This window comes from Pleurodeles waltl, chromosome 2_2 (genome assembly GCF_031143425.1).
Source record: "Pleurodeles waltl isolate 20211129_DDA chromosome 2_2, aPleWal1.hap1.20221129, whole genome shotgun sequence".
NCBI classification, from domain to species: domain Eukaryota; kingdom Metazoa; phylum Chordata; class Amphibia; order Caudata; family Salamandridae; genus Pleurodeles; species Pleurodeles waltl.
The window spans coordinates 648,023,640-648,042,834 of NC_090439.1; the positions used below are offsets into that span (position 1 = coordinate 648,023,640).

The 19,195-nt window shown below is 45.2% G+C and overlaps 1 protein-coding gene across 3 annotated transcripts in view; it reads left to right on the forward strand.

Moving 5' to 3' along the window:
* Nucleotides 1-19,195, forward strand: part of CHCHD7 (coiled-coil-helix-coiled-coil-helix domain containing 7) — a 254,313-nt gene that overhangs the window by 59,472 nt on the left and 175,646 nt on the right. The window contains exon 2 of one of the 3 annotated variants that reach the window (XM_069220204.1): nt 12,520-12,619. The exons of the other annotated variants lie outside the window; for them this stretch is intronic. The gene's annotated coding sequence lies outside the window, so the exon portion shown is untranslated. The remainder of the gene's footprint in view (nt 1-12,519; nt 12,620-19,195) is intronic. 3 annotated transcript variants of the gene reach the window in all.

The window sequence follows — 19,195 nt, forward strand, 5'->3', positions numbered from 1 at the left end:
CTTTTCGGTGAACGTGCCCAAATCTCACCTGGAGCCCTCTCAGCGCCTCCTGTTCATAGGGGCAGTACTGGATACAACATTGAATCGAGCCTTTCCTCCGCCTCAGCGGGTTCAAGATATTCAGGAATTGGTTCCAATGTTTCAAAATGGAGCGGTAGTTCCAGTCCTCAAGGTCCTTCGTTTGCTCGGTCTGTTTGCCTCCTGCATACTGTTGGTCACGCATGCTCGCTGGCACATGAGGGCTCCTCAGTGGTGCCTCCGAAGGCAGTGGTCTCAACACAAGGGAGATCTAGAAGGTGCGGTCAAGATCTCCAGAGATGCTGCTGTGGACTTGAAGTGGTGGATTGCGAGCAACAATCTTTCACAAGGAAAGCCGTTCGCGCAGTCGCCACCAGTGGCCACGGTCATAACGGACGCTTCCACTCTAGGGTGGGGAGCTCATCTGGGGGATCTGGAGATCAAAGGACTTTGGTCTCCAGAGGAACAGATGTTTCATATCAATCTGTTAGAGTTACGGGCTGTACGTCTGGCTCTCAAGGCCTTCCTCCCATCCCTTCGTGGTCCGTCGGTACAGGTCCTGACGGACAATACTACCACGATGTGGTACATAAACAAACAGGGAGGAGTAGGGTCATACCTTCTCTGCAGAGAAGCTCTTGGACTATGGTCCTGGGCAAAGGACCATCAGATTTGCTTGGTAGCAAATCATTTGGCCGGGGTCTTGAATGTACGTGCGGACAGTCTCAGTCGCCAATTCTCGGCCGACCACGAGTGGCGTCTCCATCCAGATCAAGTTCGTTTAATCTTCCAGATGTGGGGGTTTCCTCGGATAGATCTGTTTGCCACTTGGGAGAACGCGCATTGTCCGTTATTCTGCAGCCTCCAGTATCCGGTGCAGGGAGCATTGGGGGACGCGTTTCTGATCACCTGGTGCGACCAGTTGCTTTACGCGTTTCCCCCCCATACCCTTGATTCCTCGAGTGTTGAGGAAGATTCGCCAAGACCGGGCACAAGTCATCTTAATAGCTCCGGATTGGCCAAGGAGGGTGTGGTACTCCGATCTTTTCCAACTCTCGCTGTGCCCTCCGCTCCGTCTCCCTCTCAGGGCAGACCTCCTCTCGCAGTCGCAGGGGCAGGTTTTACACCCCAACCTCCAGAGTCTACACCTACATGCCTGGAGATTGAACGGGGCAACCTGAGTTCCTTCTCTCTCCCGCCTGATGTAGTGGATGTTATCTTAGCGGCCAGGCGACACTCCACTAAATCTATCTACGCTAATAGGTGGTCTAAATTTGTTACGTGGTGTGGTGAGAGACAGATTGATCCCTTACATGCTCATCTGTCGGACGTCTTGTCTTTTGCTCTCTCTCTAGCGCAGAAGGGTTGTGCAGTGGCTACCATTAAGGGTTATTTGTCGGCTTTGTCAGCCTTCATTTGTCTTCCAGACCAACCATCGTTATTTAAATCCCCTATTGTTCTCAGATTCTTGAAAGGTCTTCTAAATAAATATCCTCCAAAACCATTCGTTATGCCTCAATGGGATTTGTCCTTGGTCCTCACTTTCCTTATGGGGTCCCCTTTTGAGCCTATGCATTCTTGCCCCTTAAGGTATTTGGTTATTAAAACAGTCTTCCTGGTGGCTATAACATCTGCAAGGAGAGTGAGTGAGTTGCAGGCCTTATCGGTAAAACCCCCTTATACAACTTTTTATGGGGATAAGGTGGTGTTGAGGACCAAGGCTGCTTTCCTCCCGAAGGTTGTTTCACCCTTCCATTTGGCCCAGACAATTACTTTGTCCACGTTCTATCCTCCGCCTCATCCTTCAAAGGAGGAAGAGAGACTACATTGCTTGGACCCAAAGAGGGCGTTAAGCTTCTTCATTGATAGAACAAAGGATTTCAGGCTGGAGGATCAGCTGTTCATCGGATACGTGGGCAAGAGGAGAGGAAAGGCAGTCCACAAGACAACACTCTCCAGGTGGGTTGTTCTTTGCATTAAAATCTGTTACTCTTTGGCAAAGAAGGATCCTCCTGATGGCATTAGAGCTCATTCCACCAGAGCTAAGTCGGCCACTTCGGTCTTGGCCAGAGGTGTTCCTGTGGTCGACATCTGCAAGGCCGCAACTTGGTCGTCCCTTCACACTTTTGCGAAACATTACTGTTTGGACTCGGAGGTTAGAAGGGACGGCCATTTTGCACGGTCAGTGCTGCAGGATTTCTTGGTTTGACCATTTCGGCACCCACCACCGGGAGTGGTACTGCTTTGGGACTCTATTCATTAGGTGAGGAATCCACAGGTAGTTGTATCCATCAGAAGAACGAGTTACTTACCTTCGGTAACGACTTTTCTGGTGGATACATTAGCTACCTGTGGATTCCTCATGGTCCCACCCGCCTCCCCGTTGCCTTTCTGGTCTTACCAAGTAATCCTTGAGTGCGCTCCTCTTGGTCTTCAGGATTGCAATAGATGATGTATATATGGATACTTGTATATATTTATATGTGTGTGTGTATGTATATATATATATATATATATGTGTGTGTATATATATATTTTTGTGTATGTAGATGATTTACATATATTTGTTGGTTTAAAAAAAAAAAAAAAGTTATATTAAATCTACAACCATTTTATTGCAATGTTGTGTATTTTACAATGTTATGGGATGTTGCCTTGCTCTTTCATTGCATTGGGTGGTTGTTCTCATTCATGTAAAAAATGTTGGTACTGACGTCGTCACGTCGTCGAGGACCTCTTATTGCCTGTATGACGTCAGACGGCGTCGCGTGGGCTAGAGTGACGTCCTCGTCGACGTGCAGAGACTAGGAAGAAGATTTCCGTCGAATGCTGGCGCCATGGGACCATTCATTAGGTGAGGAATCCACAGGTAGCTAATGTATCCACCAGAAAAGTCGTTACCGAAGGTAAGTAACTCGTTCGTCTAGCCTTTTTATGAAACAAACATTTCTACACGTAGGATATTTTCTTTAAATCAAAGATCCATCCTCCGGCCACTGGAGATCAGGGCAATGTCTACTATATCTGTGCCATATACTGTTATACAAATTATTTTCTAAACCATAGTCCTTTAACATGGTTTCCTCCTTTTGGGACTGGTTGTCTTTCGTCCAAACGTGGAACACTATTTCGGCAAAAACGACGACATAACCCTTGCCAACATTTTCTATTTCCCATACCTGATTTCAAATTTCAAAATATAACATGCAACAAGCTAACTTTTCTCAAACCCCCTTTAATCAAATGCTTACCAACTAATAAATTGGTCCAGGCCTGGACAAAATATACAAAGTTTAACAAAACACGTGCAATACAAATTGTCAAACGGTACCTTTTACAAATACAAATTTACCAAAAACTAGTTACTCCCAAATTGATAAGTTATCTAAAACTGTTTTAACTTGCATTTGAAAGAATAACTGAGAGCCGGTCAGCGTGGAACAGTCTCACCTGATTATCTGTTTTCCCCAGATCTCTCTCCGGCCGCCTGTGTCAGACTAATCAGTCAAGTTTAAAGCCGATGTTCAGGATCATCGCTGGGACGTCGCAAAAAGCGGGGAGAGGCCTTCCCGGTGGATAAGATGCAGCTGCTTTATAACTATGTCTTTGTGCAGGGGACCTTGGAATCTACACCTCCGGAACGGCGTCCCTCCACTGGTAGCACGTCTCGTGACAGCGCTATTGAAGACATCCACTGGAAGATCCCAGACGAGCCCTCATTTGTAAAGCAGGATCCAAAAATACTTACAAATGCATTTACAAAGGAGTTTAGACACGGAGAGTCGGAGTGGAGACCAAGGTCTTATTTATTTTGCTGCAGCAAAGAGAACAGATTTACAACTGGCATCCCCAGCCCGAAGTAAAGTGTGCTGCCATGGTGCGTTCAACAGTGATATTTATACTCCTACATCAAAGGATACATAAAATAAGTAAATAATGATATACATCATACAGGAATTTTAAGGAGGGAATCAGTTTCCACACACTGGTTCCTGTCCCTGCTTTGTCCTCGACTCCCTTCTGCAGCTGTCTGACTTCTCACATTCTGAGAACCCTTCAAAGGATTTTGTGGTTCAAAGATATAGATATCAACCTTTCCCTCCCCAAAATACAACAGGCGAGGTCGGTTAGTTTATTTTTACCACATGATTATAATGAGTAATGTGCCCCAGCTAGGGAAAGAAACCAGCTGCGAGCCCGTGGTGGAACCAGGCTTTTTTTTTTACTAAACAAATATATAAGATAACATATGCAATAGGTAGTGCGTTTAGAGCGAGAACTCAAGCTAAATGTCTGTATGGAAAAGGAGCAATACAAAATGGATTCTTACACTATGCTATCTGTTCCTACCTCAAACATCAGTCCATACACATTGCACTCCTAGAAGCTACTAGGCTACAGCAGCGTTTTCATATCTTTGCAGCTGATTTCGCCTCCTATGCTTGAGGGGTGCTTATTTGGGTCTGACAAGGAGTTCTCTTTGTGGCAGAAGAGGTAGTGACTGATCATGAGGGACAATATTTACTAATTAAGGGCAGACAGGACGGCCGTCATCTACTTCTGGGCAATATGTATGCCCCAAAAACTGACCAGATAGCCTTCTTACACACGTGATCAGCAGTTTTGACTTGCTGGAATGGATTCCCCTTCCTCCTGGGAGGAGACTTGAATAGTGTCCTGGATGTCGATCTCGAGCAATTGTTTCCACCTCTGCCCCACATCGTTGATACATCTAACCCGCAGGCACTTAAGGATTGGCTACAAAACTGGCACCTCACAGACACCTGGTGCTCTCAAAATGCCAGTGATTTGAGTGTTCTCCTTTTACTCAACATACCATCTCCTTCATTTTAAACTAGACCGACTAGTTGGCACACTAGACCTAATGCCAACTGTCACATACATCGAATACTTGGGACAAACCCACTCGGATCACAACCCCTAGTGATCACATGGGATGCGGGGGATCAGGGTGGTCCTCCTATTCCCACTTGGTGCTTACAACCTGCAGCATTAGGAGATCCATCATTTTGGAAGTCTGGATCTGCCATAGATGAGTATTTCAAGTTTAATGCTGACACTGTAGACAAACGATCAACTGAATGTGATGCATTTAAAGTGACACTACGTGACCATTTCCTAGGCCTCACCTAGCACATTTGTTGTTGCCTAGACAAGGCTATATCTCCCATCAAGAGCAGACTCCTACAGCTTGGAAATTCATCTGTGCGAGAACCACACAGCAAACGCCTTCTGACAGCCGCACGGTGTGAGCACTTGACCCTCCTGGAACGGTTACGATGCCTTAATTAGTCTGCCCAATTAGCAAAAACACACACATCAGCTGATAAAGCTGGCACCCGCCTTGCCTGGCACAGCAAGAACAGCCAATCATAGTGCTGAGATCTGTTGTGGACACTACACACAGCATGATATACACTCAGATCTGGTCCAACACTATACATTATACCGGTCCGCAACTGTCGCTACCACGGAGGATATTGCCTCCTTCCTAACCACAGTGCAATTGCCCTGCATCGTGCAAGAACAGAAAATGGAATTAGATGACCCAATCACGCCCTTTGAAATCCAGGAAGCTGTACATGCCCTGGCCACCAGGAGTACTCTGGGCCATGATGGCCTACCTTCAGAATTTTATAATGCCTATGTCTTGTCGCTGGCCTTTCCTCTTTGTGGTTCTTTCAAAATATATTTTCAGCGACTGTGTGTACTTTTTTTTTTTTTTTTTTTTTTTTTTGCGCGACTGGTGCACCTATTATACACCTCTTATCTGACCCAATCAACATACCCAGGGGCACCTGACAGGACTGCCCTCTTTCCCCACTACTGTTCTCCTTGGCTATCGAGCCTCTGGTGGCAGACCTGCACGCACAAGGGCGAGACTGGGGCATAAACCTAAGAGATGGCACCCATTCTGGTTCGCTCTATGAAATGATTTACTCATCTGTCTACATGACATTTCTTCTGTGCCTTCCACAATACCCTCAATAAGTACACTGGCCTCTCCGGTTTAAAGGTCAATTGGACCAAATCCTCTTTACCCACTGAACCCTGGTATGCCTAACCCACACAGCTCCCTGGCTTGCATCCCCCTAGTCTGGTAGTCCACCACCTTTTGCTACTTAGGCATTATGGTCTACCGTTCACATGTTGGTTTACTTGACGGCAACATCACACAAGCTGTTGCCTTGCTGCCGGCGCAAAAGACCTGGAAGACGGTACTTTTGTTGATGGTGGGGCAAATAGCACTGCTCAAAATGGTTGCACTTCCTCAGCTCCCATATTTTCCAAACCTGCCGCTATACATTCCCCCTCATTTTTCCAGACTTTTGAGCTCACTGTAAGATTTTATATTGAAAGCTTCTCGCTGCAGAGTAGCGATCGCCCACCTTTACCAAAGGACCGACTAGTGCGGGCTAGCAGTGCCCAGCTTTGAGCACTATTCGCATCCCAATTGCAATGAGTATTGTGCCTCCCTACAACTATCGGACACTGCCACAACACTGGCCCTCTGGGAACTCTCAGGCATCCTACATTTATTCCACACCTGCACCAAGGCAATAATGCCCCAGCCCAAACTTTGACAAGTGGCATACTGCTGCCTTTATCTGGCCAAAAAAAACACTCACTCACACACCTGTGCTAGCTCTGTTGGGCACACTATCGACAAAACGTCACTTCCAGATCTGAGGTGAGTCCCTGGAACGCAGCAGGACTACACACAGGGGTGAGTTCTCTATGGGGTTGGACTCCTCCTCACATATGAGCCCTTGATGAAAGAGGAGGGTCATCCATCTGGGCAATTCTTTGTAAAGTTCACTTAGTGGGGGGTTGGGGTGGGATTAGGGCGCTCTGGCACCAGAGCCCCAGACACACCATACCATACCATACCGTACCATACAATACCTCCACATGATGGGCTGAGGCAGACACCTTAGCCATTGGTTGACCGAATTGTTAAGCATGCACACTGCACTATCACTTGCACCTCTCAGTGCCCACTGGGTGTGAAATCTTGGTCACCTCTGTACCGACAAAGCATGGTCCACTGTACTGGAGAGCCCTGTGCATATTCTCTGGAATGCCCGGTTCCCTCTGATTCAGCTATAAATTGTACACATGATATACATTATCCCTGCCAAAATAAATAGATATTTTCACTGCGCAGACGCTGCTTGCTCCTCACTACTGAATGGTAGACACCGTTCTCCTTCACATGCTATGGTCCTGCTGCCACTTAAGTCATTACTGGCAGGGAGCGAAGCACTATCTGTCCCTCTGCACAGCCAGAAACATACTAACCACATGGAGTCATGTATCCTGGGCTGATGTCACAGAAGCAAAACATTTACGGTCACTTCCAGATACACCGTTCTTGTTCTCCTGCTGGCCAGGAGACTCATCACACGTAGGTGAAAATTAACTGATCTGCCATCTCTAATGGCCTGGACGCAGTCGCTGTCAGTCTGGGCACAGGTTGAAAACCTCAGGCTCCACGAATATCCATTAGCCAGTATCTATAATGCTATAGTAGCTGACCTACATGCTGCAACTCATAACCCCCCTGACGCACCGCATGCATCTGTATCTGGTGACATTATTCTAGGGGAGAGGGAATTGCGAACTCATACCTCCTCCTCACCCACCAGGCACCTACTGGCAAGAAGTGTCCCATGGAATCACACACTCCTCTTCAGCATCCGGCTAATTAATGTCAAACATTACGACATCCTTGATAGATTGTCCTAGCACATAATCAAGTTATTTTCAGTGACTTGTGTAGGAGATGCAAGGTCCGGAGCGGGTTATCTTAGTACTTTAGTGCACTTGATCTGTTATCACTCTTACTGTTTACTGATGTAACGTTCTGTTTACTTCTGTTATTACGCAATATGGCAGCCTGAGTAAATGTGCTGCCTACTAAATATTATCTCCAGACATACAATCGTAGTTTGTTACCAAATTAGACAACTGTGGTTCACTCCTGTACTGTTACGGTGTAGTACTGACAAATGACTCATCCCGGTTGACTCCATATAAGTGCTTTAATTTACTATATTGAAGTATTGCTGATATGTCATGTCTTATTATTTGGAGATATAAAAAGAACATGGGAAAACAAAAAAGAGAGAAACCGATTTAAACAAATAAGTAAACGCGCAGTCTCAGATTTACTGGGTCTAAATCTACATACTGTGTTCTCAGATTGGGGACAAATGCGCTTCAGTTTATGACCGCCTTTCAGAAGGTAGAAAATAGAAGTTAGGAGTGGGAGAGCCTCTGATAGGGGTTGCATTCTGCGTCACCACCACGTAGAAGGTGAGTGAAGCTGAATGTGCAGGCTGGGCTGTGCCTGCCAATAGTTTAGCTTAGAATGTGCCCACAGCACCCCCACCTCACCTAGGGTTATTCAGTGTGTAAAATAGTCTGATGTTACTACACTTGGGAAATCCATGTGTTGGAATACAAGGCTGATTTTAGTTGGGCAGAGCAGTATCCAGTCCGGCAATACTGCTCCACCCAACTTATAATTTGGACCTTGAAGATGAAGGTCAACTTTGACTGCAGTAGCTATGAAGACACGCTTAAACCTAACTTAATCTTCTTTCCTGCACTCTCAAATTGGAAGTGAGATGACCAAACTGATTGATCTCTTCCTCTGTGAAGGTACAACATTTTAGCATCTTCCTTCCCAACATAGTCACATGCTCAAAACATAACGAGTTTAAGAAAAGACAAGACCTGCTTCCACCATAACGGGCCATTAATGGTCCACCTGTTGCATTAGTGCCAATTAAAGTTGATCAAATGTGAGGGTACCTGCCCCCCCATTTGTCTTCAGAGCAAGCAGTCCAAATACTAAACTAAGGTTCCTCAAAATGTTTACGTCTCTCTAATCCTTATTCCAGTAATAGTTGGGCTGTTCATCCTCTTGGCCAGTCCTGATTCCACAGTACAAAGGAGCATCATTGAGCTAACCTGTTCAAATTTCTTTTCTGAGGATGAATTTTCTGCCTTGGTCCCAAATTTGAAGACTGCTCGCAACCATACCGAGTAACCTTTTGAAGAAAAAAGGAATAGTTAACTTTGATCCTTTTCACATTGAAAGTCTACTTTTCAAAGAAGTTAAGTCCGAGGTGAACATATAGAAAAGGCTTCAGGGTTACCTGTCGAGACAGACTTTTCCATCAACAAAACATTAATTTTGATGATATTGTAATTCAGAAAAAGCACTTACTGTGCATTTTTTTTTTCAGCTGATCCTTCTTTTATCAAAACTTTCTTCTTTTGTTTGTTTATTTTTAAAGCAATAAACTGTAAACCAGCAATTATGGAAATGGTTAGACACTTCAAACAATGAAGAAATACAAGAGACCCCACTTCATGATCCTCCACTGCCCCTCTTATTATCCAATGACCACTCCTGTGTGGCACGGCTCAAGGCTTTTCACCTGGCTCGTAGACCCAGTCTTGCCTTACTGTGCTGTATTTGTGTGAACAGCCTGCTGTATTTGTGTGGACAGCCCCGTGCAATGTATATGGGATGTTTTAACCCTAAGCAGTGTGGTCTAGTTTCCTCATCCAACCATCCAGTATTGGCACCTCTTTCTTTCCTTGCTTTTGCAATGTACCTTTTGGATAGCTCAAGGCCAAGACACTGCTTGGCCCGTTTGTATGTATCACTGTCTTTAATAATGTGAAGTAGAGATACTCTAGCAAGCATCTACCACAGAACTGCTTTAAGACAGGCCAGCACTCCTTCCAGAAACCTTTGAGCTTACCCCATTTCCAGGTTGTGTGCATAAAATCTCAGTTTTCCGTGTTGCACCGCAAGCAAAAGTCCAGGGGGTCATATCACACTAGCGCTTTCACCCTCTGGTGGATTGATCAGTTTTAAGAGGAAATTCCGCCCACCAGTGCTATCCTTCTTCAAGCCACTCATGTGATATTCAAAAACTTGAAGGGGTGTGGAATTTAATTGAATTCCTACTTGTCAATGGGACTAGCTGCTTCTTAAGTCGGTTTGTTGTATTTAAAAAAAAAAAAAAAATGTACTTGTCTCTTTGGTGCCATGTAGTGCGGCGACAAATTATGGCAGCAATCATTATGTAAGAGCTCTGATAATAGCCTCTCTGATCATACCAGGGATACTACTATAGTAGGACTTGAATACTTGCAATTTCAATCCCTTCTATATACTATAATAATGCCCTTATTTTGCCACCTTTCCGCAGATCTACATACTGGGGCTGGAGTAAGCAATAGTTCCTGGGCTGGAATGCCTTTGAGTCTGCAAACCTAACTTGCATGTTTTAAGGATTTTCACCAGCTCTTCTCTAATCTTTTCCCATAATGAGAGAGGCTGGAAATTTATTCCTGACAATGGCAGAAGTAGGAGTTCTTCCAGGGTTGGGGAAAAAAGTGGTTGGTGGGAAAGTGAACTTGTTAACACTCAACAGATTTTCACATGAGCAGATATACACATGCATATTTGCTCCTGCTAAAATACAGTTCACAAATGTTTTCTAGAAGTACACAATTTTCTGGTGTAATTCTGTACGTTCTTGTGAATTAATGAAAGCTACTAATTGGTGCACTTTTATGACTCTTTAAAAATGTGGTCCCTAATTAGGTCTAGCATTAACAACAGCATTTTGTTTTGTTAAACTTCTATTGCTTTCTCTATCGGCTGGCTTTTCTGTTAGTGATCACATTCTGCTCTTTCACAAGGAGCATAATGGCACAAAGTAGCTTTGTTCAGCGCCATAAACTACTGTGGCAATCAGTTTTATAATGAAACTGGAGACGACCCCCACCCCCCCCTATGTAAAGAACATGGAGGGCCCCCCCACTCCAGACTCGCTCTAGGCAGGTGCTGGGCTGAGGTGGTCACCTGGTTGCAGTGTGCTTTTTGAGTACAAAAAAAAGGTTTTCTCTTTTTGCCAGTATTTGTTACAGTGATGAGGGCCTGGCAGCTTTCACAACAATAAAGTTTTACAAATGCCATGTCAAAACAAGACACACATTGACGAAATCAAGACTCACAAAAAATATCGGATCGGCTGGCTTTGCTAGTGCTTTTTTTATTTTCGTGCGTCCCATAAACTTGTTGAAAATATTTACACTGATGTTTCCATTAGGAATATTTTTGGGAAATACTAGCATGCATCAACATATTTTACTAAATGACGCTTCAAAGAAATAGCACCTAAAATTTCATAGTATTGAAACGTCCTTTTCCCTATTTGCACTTTTTTCTGAACATTTTATTTTGAAAACAAAGAATCATCACTCTTGCCTACAAGCTTCTGCAAACTTTTGCATCTCATCAGAGCATTCTGGGAGCATTATACTAACTTTTTTTTTTTTTTTTTTTTTTTACTGGAACCACTGCAAGTAGTGCAGTGTGACTTTAAAACATTTATTTGCAGCACTCCACCTAATAATGAAAGCTTTTCATTAATGAACCATAAATAAAAGATTGAATAGCATTAACCTATGACTACACATTACGTCACTTGCAGATAGTTCCCTTCTCTGTAAACTGGCGGCCAAAGGGTTTGTGCTGCAGGGAGTTAGGCCCACTTGTCCCCCTTGAACCCACCTAACCACCACTGTTGAGGACTGCTAGTTGCAAGGTTCTATAGGAGGATGCAGTATCTAGCTATGCCAGCATCATGGATGGATTTACAACATTTGACTAGTGTGGTTCTTGGAAGTACCCGATACCAAAGAAATCCCTAAGGAGTGCTTTGAGGTAGTGGAAGAAAGTACCATGCGCAGGATCCAGACAGTTTTAGAGCTAGTGGAGCAGACATGGTACCAGTTTGAAAATTGCTGATCTACCTAAGAGGAAGAGGGGTAGGGTAGCAAGGTCCAGGAAATGAACTCCTACCTCAGCCGGTCAGTCTGTGGCTGTAGAATAAGAGACCCAGGCCCCCTTTATCGGACCTGCAAAACACGCACCCTTTGGTACCGGAACCTGTCTTTGAAAATGTGCAGACCTTCCTTCTGCCCCAGGCATGTGTGGGGTCCATGGGCCAATCCGGTGAACTGATGCATTGGCCTCATTCACTAGTAATCTGGGGAACCCTCAACAGATCTGTAGAGTTCGCAGGCCCAACCTTTACCTCTTTAGTTAATAATTTTAGTGGTCTTCTGAGGGTTTAACCAAGGCAATCTTGAGATGGTGGACACCACACAGCCTCCTTCTTTGTATTATCGGATTTAGATAAAATGTTTAGGCTTAATTTCTTACTTGAATTAACATGCATTGGCTATATGGGTTGATTTTGTGAAAACAGATTTGGCACATGGTATAGTTTTGAGTCCTTATTCTCTCTTGTGCAATATGGAAATTGATTCTGCCACGTCCTTACTATAGGAGAGGGTAGCAACCATTCATTTGAATAGTCAGATGCACTCTGTATAAAAGCTCCTTAACCACTACTTTTTTTTTTTTTTTTTTGTTCATGTAAGATTTTCAGTGCTGCAGTCGCCTTATTCACATGGTTCGGATTTGGGATTTTCTTTGAGAAAATGGCTTGTTGAGCTGTGACCCACAGTACAGTCCACTAAGGTAAAACCACTTTCCCTAAGGCTTCATTATGGATTACTAAAAGTGGGGATCAACAGACTGCCTTTCTGCCAATGTAGAAGCTCCTTCTAAGTACTCTGATGTATTTGCATATAATTATGAAAAGAAACCAAATGTGCCTAGCAACCACCCTGCTTAATTTGTGTTCCAATTTCCCAGCACTATTATTGGGGGGGGGGGGGGGGGTTAGAAACGTGCAAAGGTTTAGGGTGTGTGGAAGCTGTCTGTCATGACGTAACGTGATGGCAAGTAACTTGGTCGGGTGTTTTTTTTTCGTCCAGACAGTGGCAGGCAGTAAAGTAGCATGTGTGCACTGGTTTGACCAGTCCTGCCTTTGAGCAGTACTCAGTGTGTTGAAGTTGTGCCTTCTTCCTTCTTGATCAAATAACCTTCTGTGTGCCGGGCAGGGGAGAGAAGCAGGCAAGGCATACCAAAGACTATTAATTGTTCGGAGTGAGCAGCAGTATTCTACAATGGAGTTATGAGAGCAGCATAGAACATAGAGCGGGTAGTTTGAAACCTGAGAGCATCTGCCTGCCACAGATCTGGTATCAGCAGTTTGGAAGTTTAGTAGCAGTTTTGTTTTTGACTGTATTCGTGTATTATGTTCATAAAAAGTTGTGCAGTAAAATCAGCCGTGGTTGCACAGCCATGCAGCTTAACAAAACTCAAGAAGCCTTATCAATAACAACATTCGTTTTTTAAGCAGGTAGGGTCATAACTCACTTCAGATATCCGTTTCTCCAGTTGTTGAATTTGGGCCCTAGTAGGGCAGGTTTACCATTTATGAACTTTAATTTCTTATCCACTGTCAAGACCATTTACGTTCAGTCCTCACTCCTCTGGATTGGTATTAGCAGCAGGTTCTGCAGCAACAGTATGCTTGGGGGAGGATTAGTAAGTAATAGGTCTTGATATAGCACTTCTTGTTTCCAGACACTGGCAGTCTGAGGAGGAGGGTGAACTGAGGCTTGGGCAGCACTAGATCATGGGATCCCAGTGGTCCCCATTATAACAAGGTTGCTATTTTTCCTATATGAAAGTTTCCTTCCACCAATACTTTAGGTCAAAGCCTAACAGACAGCACAGCTGTCTGATTTGCTAACTGCTTCTTGTGGGCACTCAGAATGCTTCCCTGGGAATTAATTCCGCCCATTGCTGACCATTGTCTTTGTGGTTTATAACTGACGATTGCTTTTCGTTTGCGTTTTTTTTTTTTTATTAAGATATCCAGTTTTCTTTTTCTGGTGTTTCGTTTAGGCTAGCCGGCTTGAGTTTGCCTGTCTGGTGGAGGATACCTAGTTTACTGTATCCTTCCAACTGCTCGTTTTCTGTAAACGGGCCTTTTGAATCTTGTTTTTCTTTAACCTTTTACTAAACAATGCTCAGGATACAGTAGGTAAGTTGCAGTAATCGTCTTGTATACAGTTTGACCAAAAGAGATTATGCAGGCATAAGCAACTATAGGCAGTGTTACATTCAAGAAGGATCCAGTGCGGCTATGGATAATATCATTGCACACATAATAGCACATTATTTTGCATATTGCCCCACCCACCCGTACCTGCCCCTTCAATTAGGTGTCTCTGAAGGGCATGTCCTAATTGTAGGTGTTTGTACCTTTTTGGTTTTGGGATGTTCTTGGTGTAGAATCTCAAATGTGACTAATGCAGTCCCCCTCCAAATATCCCCCAGGTGCTCAATGCCAGTGAAGGCCCACTTTGAGAATACCTGTAGGGGGACCCACCTCTTGCAGGAGATTGATGTCCAACAGTGGGATTTGAGTAGTAAGCCTGTTACTCCACCCCACACTTTCCCTACAGTATGTGTCGGCAGAGCCTATTCTCGCACTCAGTGGAACAGTGCTCCATGTGGCCCATTGCTTCCCTGTCCATCCGGTAGGCCAGCTCCTCTGTCAGCAAATACCCACTAATTCACCACCAGCTACATCACCCAGCAGTAGGAGTATGACCGGGACTGCCAGTCTCCAACACCCCCATCATAAACCCATTGCTGAGGCTTGTGCAGTGCTATACATGAGCTATTACCATTCCAGAGCAGTACTCTAACCTTCTGTTCTAATGTCCGAAACCATATATATAGGGCAGCTCATTACTATGTATTTATTCAGCTGGATCTCGAGTGGCCTATATCCCAAGATATGGGAAGTGATTGAGTGCAACTGGGCTGTGCAGTGATTGGGTAGTTCTCAGAATGCCACCGGTCAGGGGGAAGATGTTGGACTTAGTTCAGTTGATGCTGTATCCCGAGTGATCCCCAAAGATGGCAAACACCTGCAGTATTCTGTCAGTTGTAAGGGTTGGCTTAGTGATGAGAAAATAGCACATCATCCGCATAAATGGAAATTAGTTCCTCCCAACCTCAGTCGCTCCATATCCATCCCCCCCTCCCACCCACCCCCCCCCTGAGCGGATCTTGACGCATCCGCCCGCAAGCGGCTTAAGTGCCCGTGCAAATATCATGGGGAATAGTTGGACGCCCTTACCTCGTACTCTTCTGAAGGGGAAAGGAGTGGAACACTTCATCACTGACTTTAAGCCCTGCAAGTGGTCCCTAGTACAAGTTTTACCTAGCTACACAAATGGAGGTCATAGCCCAACCTAGTTAGAGAGGCCAAAATATAGTTCCATTTGATGCTATCAAATGCCATTCTGGCATGTAGAGCTATAAGCTCCGCCTTCTCAGCTCGTGGAGACTGTCATGTGTAGTACTTCCTATAGGCACCACGAGTTAAGACGTGCTGTTGTGTGGCATAAAACAAAATTGATCCGGATGAATTCTCCGTCTGGACAGGAGGTGAGGATTAGACATCACTGTCTACGCTTTATTACGTCCAGCAGCCATTAAAACTCAAACACAAACTACATTCCCAAGATCATTAGGAAAAACAAACAACATGTCCAATCGGGTTCCTTTCAATCCTGTAACTGTTAACTGCTCTCAAGAATGCCCTATCATCCGGTTTCTTTGCTGCTCCAGCAGCTTAAGATAAATGTCCTGTTTTCTCATTACATGTTTGGGCTTAATTGGGTAAATTTGGGGAAGTTACTGTTTGACTGGTGTCAACAACCAGCCAATAGCTGTGTGTGTGTGTGTATATGTATGTGTGTGTATATGTATATGTATGTATGTATGTATGTATATATATATATATATATATATATATATATATATATATATATATATATATATATATATTTTGTGTGTGTGTTTCTCTTAATCGCTTCCCATTTAGTGTGGCCACAGGAGAGCTCTCGCTCCTTCGCAGCTACTTCAGCTCTTGCTGGCTCTCATGCGTGGTGCGGTCTTCTGACCGCCAGGGGAACCGAATGTCAGAAGAAACACGTGCTACGGTTCTTGACCCCGCTCGGCCAAACTCCCACCGGGGCTTAACTGCATCTTGTTGCGCATTGTGTTTATAGAGGGCCACTGTCTGGAATGAAGAACCCATTTTTACGGGTAAGATCAATTTTGAAGCGGGACTAGCCCAGAAAGACCTAAATCCCTAAGAAAATAAGGAAGATATAGTTACAGGCCTACAGAGCTCCTTTAAGTAACCCTTTCAGGGCTATACTTTACATTCCTGCTTTGTTATTCCCCCTCATCTGCTTGAAAACCTCAGTATGGAGGACATTAGTAACTACTGCGAAGAAGAGGTGGTTACCTACCTCCCGATTGACAATAAATTCTGTACAATAATGGATGTCTCCATTCATAACAGTCTCGCAGGTGGTTGCTCCCCTGGAGAGACAAATTCAGCAATTTCAGGCCCAGTGCCAAAAAACCCTCGTACCGAGGGAAGAATCCCAAGGGTTTTAGTACAATCACAGATCCCAAACGCAGGCGCGCTAAGGATACAGAAATTGATGTAGATGCCTTTGCGCATCTAAAAGGGGTGTTTATAGATGCCCAGGCCTTCGCCTCTACTACCAGTGACCTAAGTCACGGGGAAGGTCCCTCTTTTAGTCCTGATTCGATCACTCCAAAGGACCCTGATGACTCACCCCATACCTCGGATTTGGATTCAAGCAGACCTTGGTGACCTTCCGGTGCCATCCCATGCGGGGGAATCTAACCGTCCGGACCCTGACCTACAAGAGTCAGTGGGATGTGCTAAACCCAGACAAGCTCCTACATCCATGCTTGGCGGAATGGACCCCTGCCTCTAAGGTGGTGTGCTATATAGCCGCTAGATTGCATATGCCTTTAGACAAAAAGGTACGGAGCTGTCTTAAGGCTGAATGCACTAGACCATCCTTTGAGAGAATCGTAGCCCTTGCCCCGGAGGTGGATGCGAAAATGGCTACTTTTGTGGCGAAGTTTATCAAAGATCTGAAGAAGGGCATCAGTAGATCCTGGCTTGTGTGCCAAGATAAATTGCTGGATAAAGCGGGCCCATTAGCAAAGATCCTTGATATGATGGAGGATGCAAAGGTCTCCGGCTCCCTAATATCCCCCCTGAGACGCTTTCTGGCTGGGTTCAGAGAGCCATCATATTTTTAAGTAATGCGAATTGCCCAGTTTCTACAGAGGCGCAGGTCCCTATTTCTAATAAAGATAGATCCAAAGTTGGGGGACCTATCAACAACGGAAGCAGGCCATGTGGTGGATGGTAACCTTTTTGGTGACCCTTTCATAAAAAAAGCTAGGTAAACTTGTACATACATTTAGCTCTCTAGATAAGGCTCAGTATTCATTGAAGCGCATCTTCTTGCCCCATGTTTTTGCTGGAGTCTGTTGCAGACGGGAGTGCTAGACCAGATGCGCATCTTACCAAGCCCCCTAGAGAAGTACGGACTCCAGCAGAGGTCAGTGGTAAGAGCCGGCAAAGTTTGAAACCTTCTACAAGACCAGGTATTGTCAGTTCCTACAATTCTCAACAAGGTGAGTGTGCAGAGCCTAGAAGGGATCACCATAGGGGCCAGGTTGGCTCTTTTCACACAGTTAGGCCAACTGACCTTAGACTTGTGGGTCTTACAATCAAATGTTTCCCTATAGAGTTTTACGAATCTCCTTCCCGGCCCTTTCTTCCCAAACCCCTCATCTTCAATCCCAACCACATGTTGTTGTTGGATGAGGAAATATCCAGTCTCCTGGAGAAAGGGGCAATTGCCCAGTCGGCCCTTCTTCCAAAGGGCTTCCTCAGCAGACTGCTTCTGGTGGAGAAAAGAGACTGAGTATACTGGCCTGTCATAAACCTTCGGGAGTGCATCGATTGGCTAGTGGGTCGACATTTCAAGCTGGAGGGCATCCATCTTCTCAGACCCGCTACAGGCACCTGATTGGAGGGTCAGGCTGCATCTCAAGGACGCGTACCTTGTGATTCTTATCTTTACTCCGCACAGATGCTTCCTACAGTTTCAATGGAAGAGTCAGATTTTCAAGTTTCTCTCTTCCTTTCGTTCTGTCCTCTGCTCCGTGGTGTTTCACCAAGGTGGTGAGACGTGTGGTGGAACACTTACGGGCATTAGGTATCAATCATAGCATTTGTAAAGGGCACTACTCACCTGTGAGGGTCTCAAGGGGGTAGGAGTGGTGTGGGAGGGTGCTGCTACTGCTCGAACAGCCAGGTCTTGAGGCGTCTCCTGAAGGTTAGCAGGTCCTTTGTCTGTCGCAGGTGAATAGGAAGGGTGTTCCACGTCGAGGTGGGAGAACGATCTGCCACCGGCCGTCATTCTATGGATGCATGGAACGGTGGCGAGGGCAAGGTCAGCGGAACGAAGCTGGTGGGTCAGATGGGTAGAAGGTGAGTTGTCCGTTGAGGTATTCTGGTCTGGTGTTGTGCAGTGCTTTGTGAGCGTGAGTGAGAAGCTTGAACATGATTCTCTTGTTGACAGGGAGCCAGTGCAGGTCTCTTAGGTGGGCTGTGATGTGGCTGTGGCGGGGGATGTCCAGGATGAGGCGTTCTGTATGTGTTGCATTCTTTTCTGGAGCTTGGCCGTGGTGTCCGATTGTCTATCTGGGCATCATCTTGATCCTGAATCAGTGCCCAACTTGCCTGACCTTTCATTTGCAGATGACCATTGGGCTATTAGAAACTTTGGGCTTTGTGATCAGCGAAGTCAGAGCTGTTCCCATCTCAGACTATCCAATTTCTGGGTTTAAGGGGGACTCGTCAGAGCCACTTTGAGTCTTCCCTCGTGAAAACTTTCCAAAATCAAGCACACACTCAGGCGTGTGTTGGACAAAACCACAATCTCCTTGCGACAGCTTGCCAGGATAGTAGACCTGCTTTCTTCAATACAGGCCATTTTTACATGCCTGTTGGAGCAAAGAGAAGATGCGCGTTTCCAGTTTGCGATGATAATGAGATTATCGACACATGTTTGAAGGCAGATGGCTGATCTGGTGGTAATCGCTCTGATCTGGAGGTCTCAAGCTTGGTGTATGGTTTTGACAGAACTTTCCTGGGATTTTCTAGTCCTTCTGACCCTGTGTCAAGAATCCCCAGGGGAACTACCATCTCCTAGTCCTCAAGTACACTCCATCTGATGGCATGGCTGATTACAGGGAGTGTTGGCAAGTGCCAGGACTTTT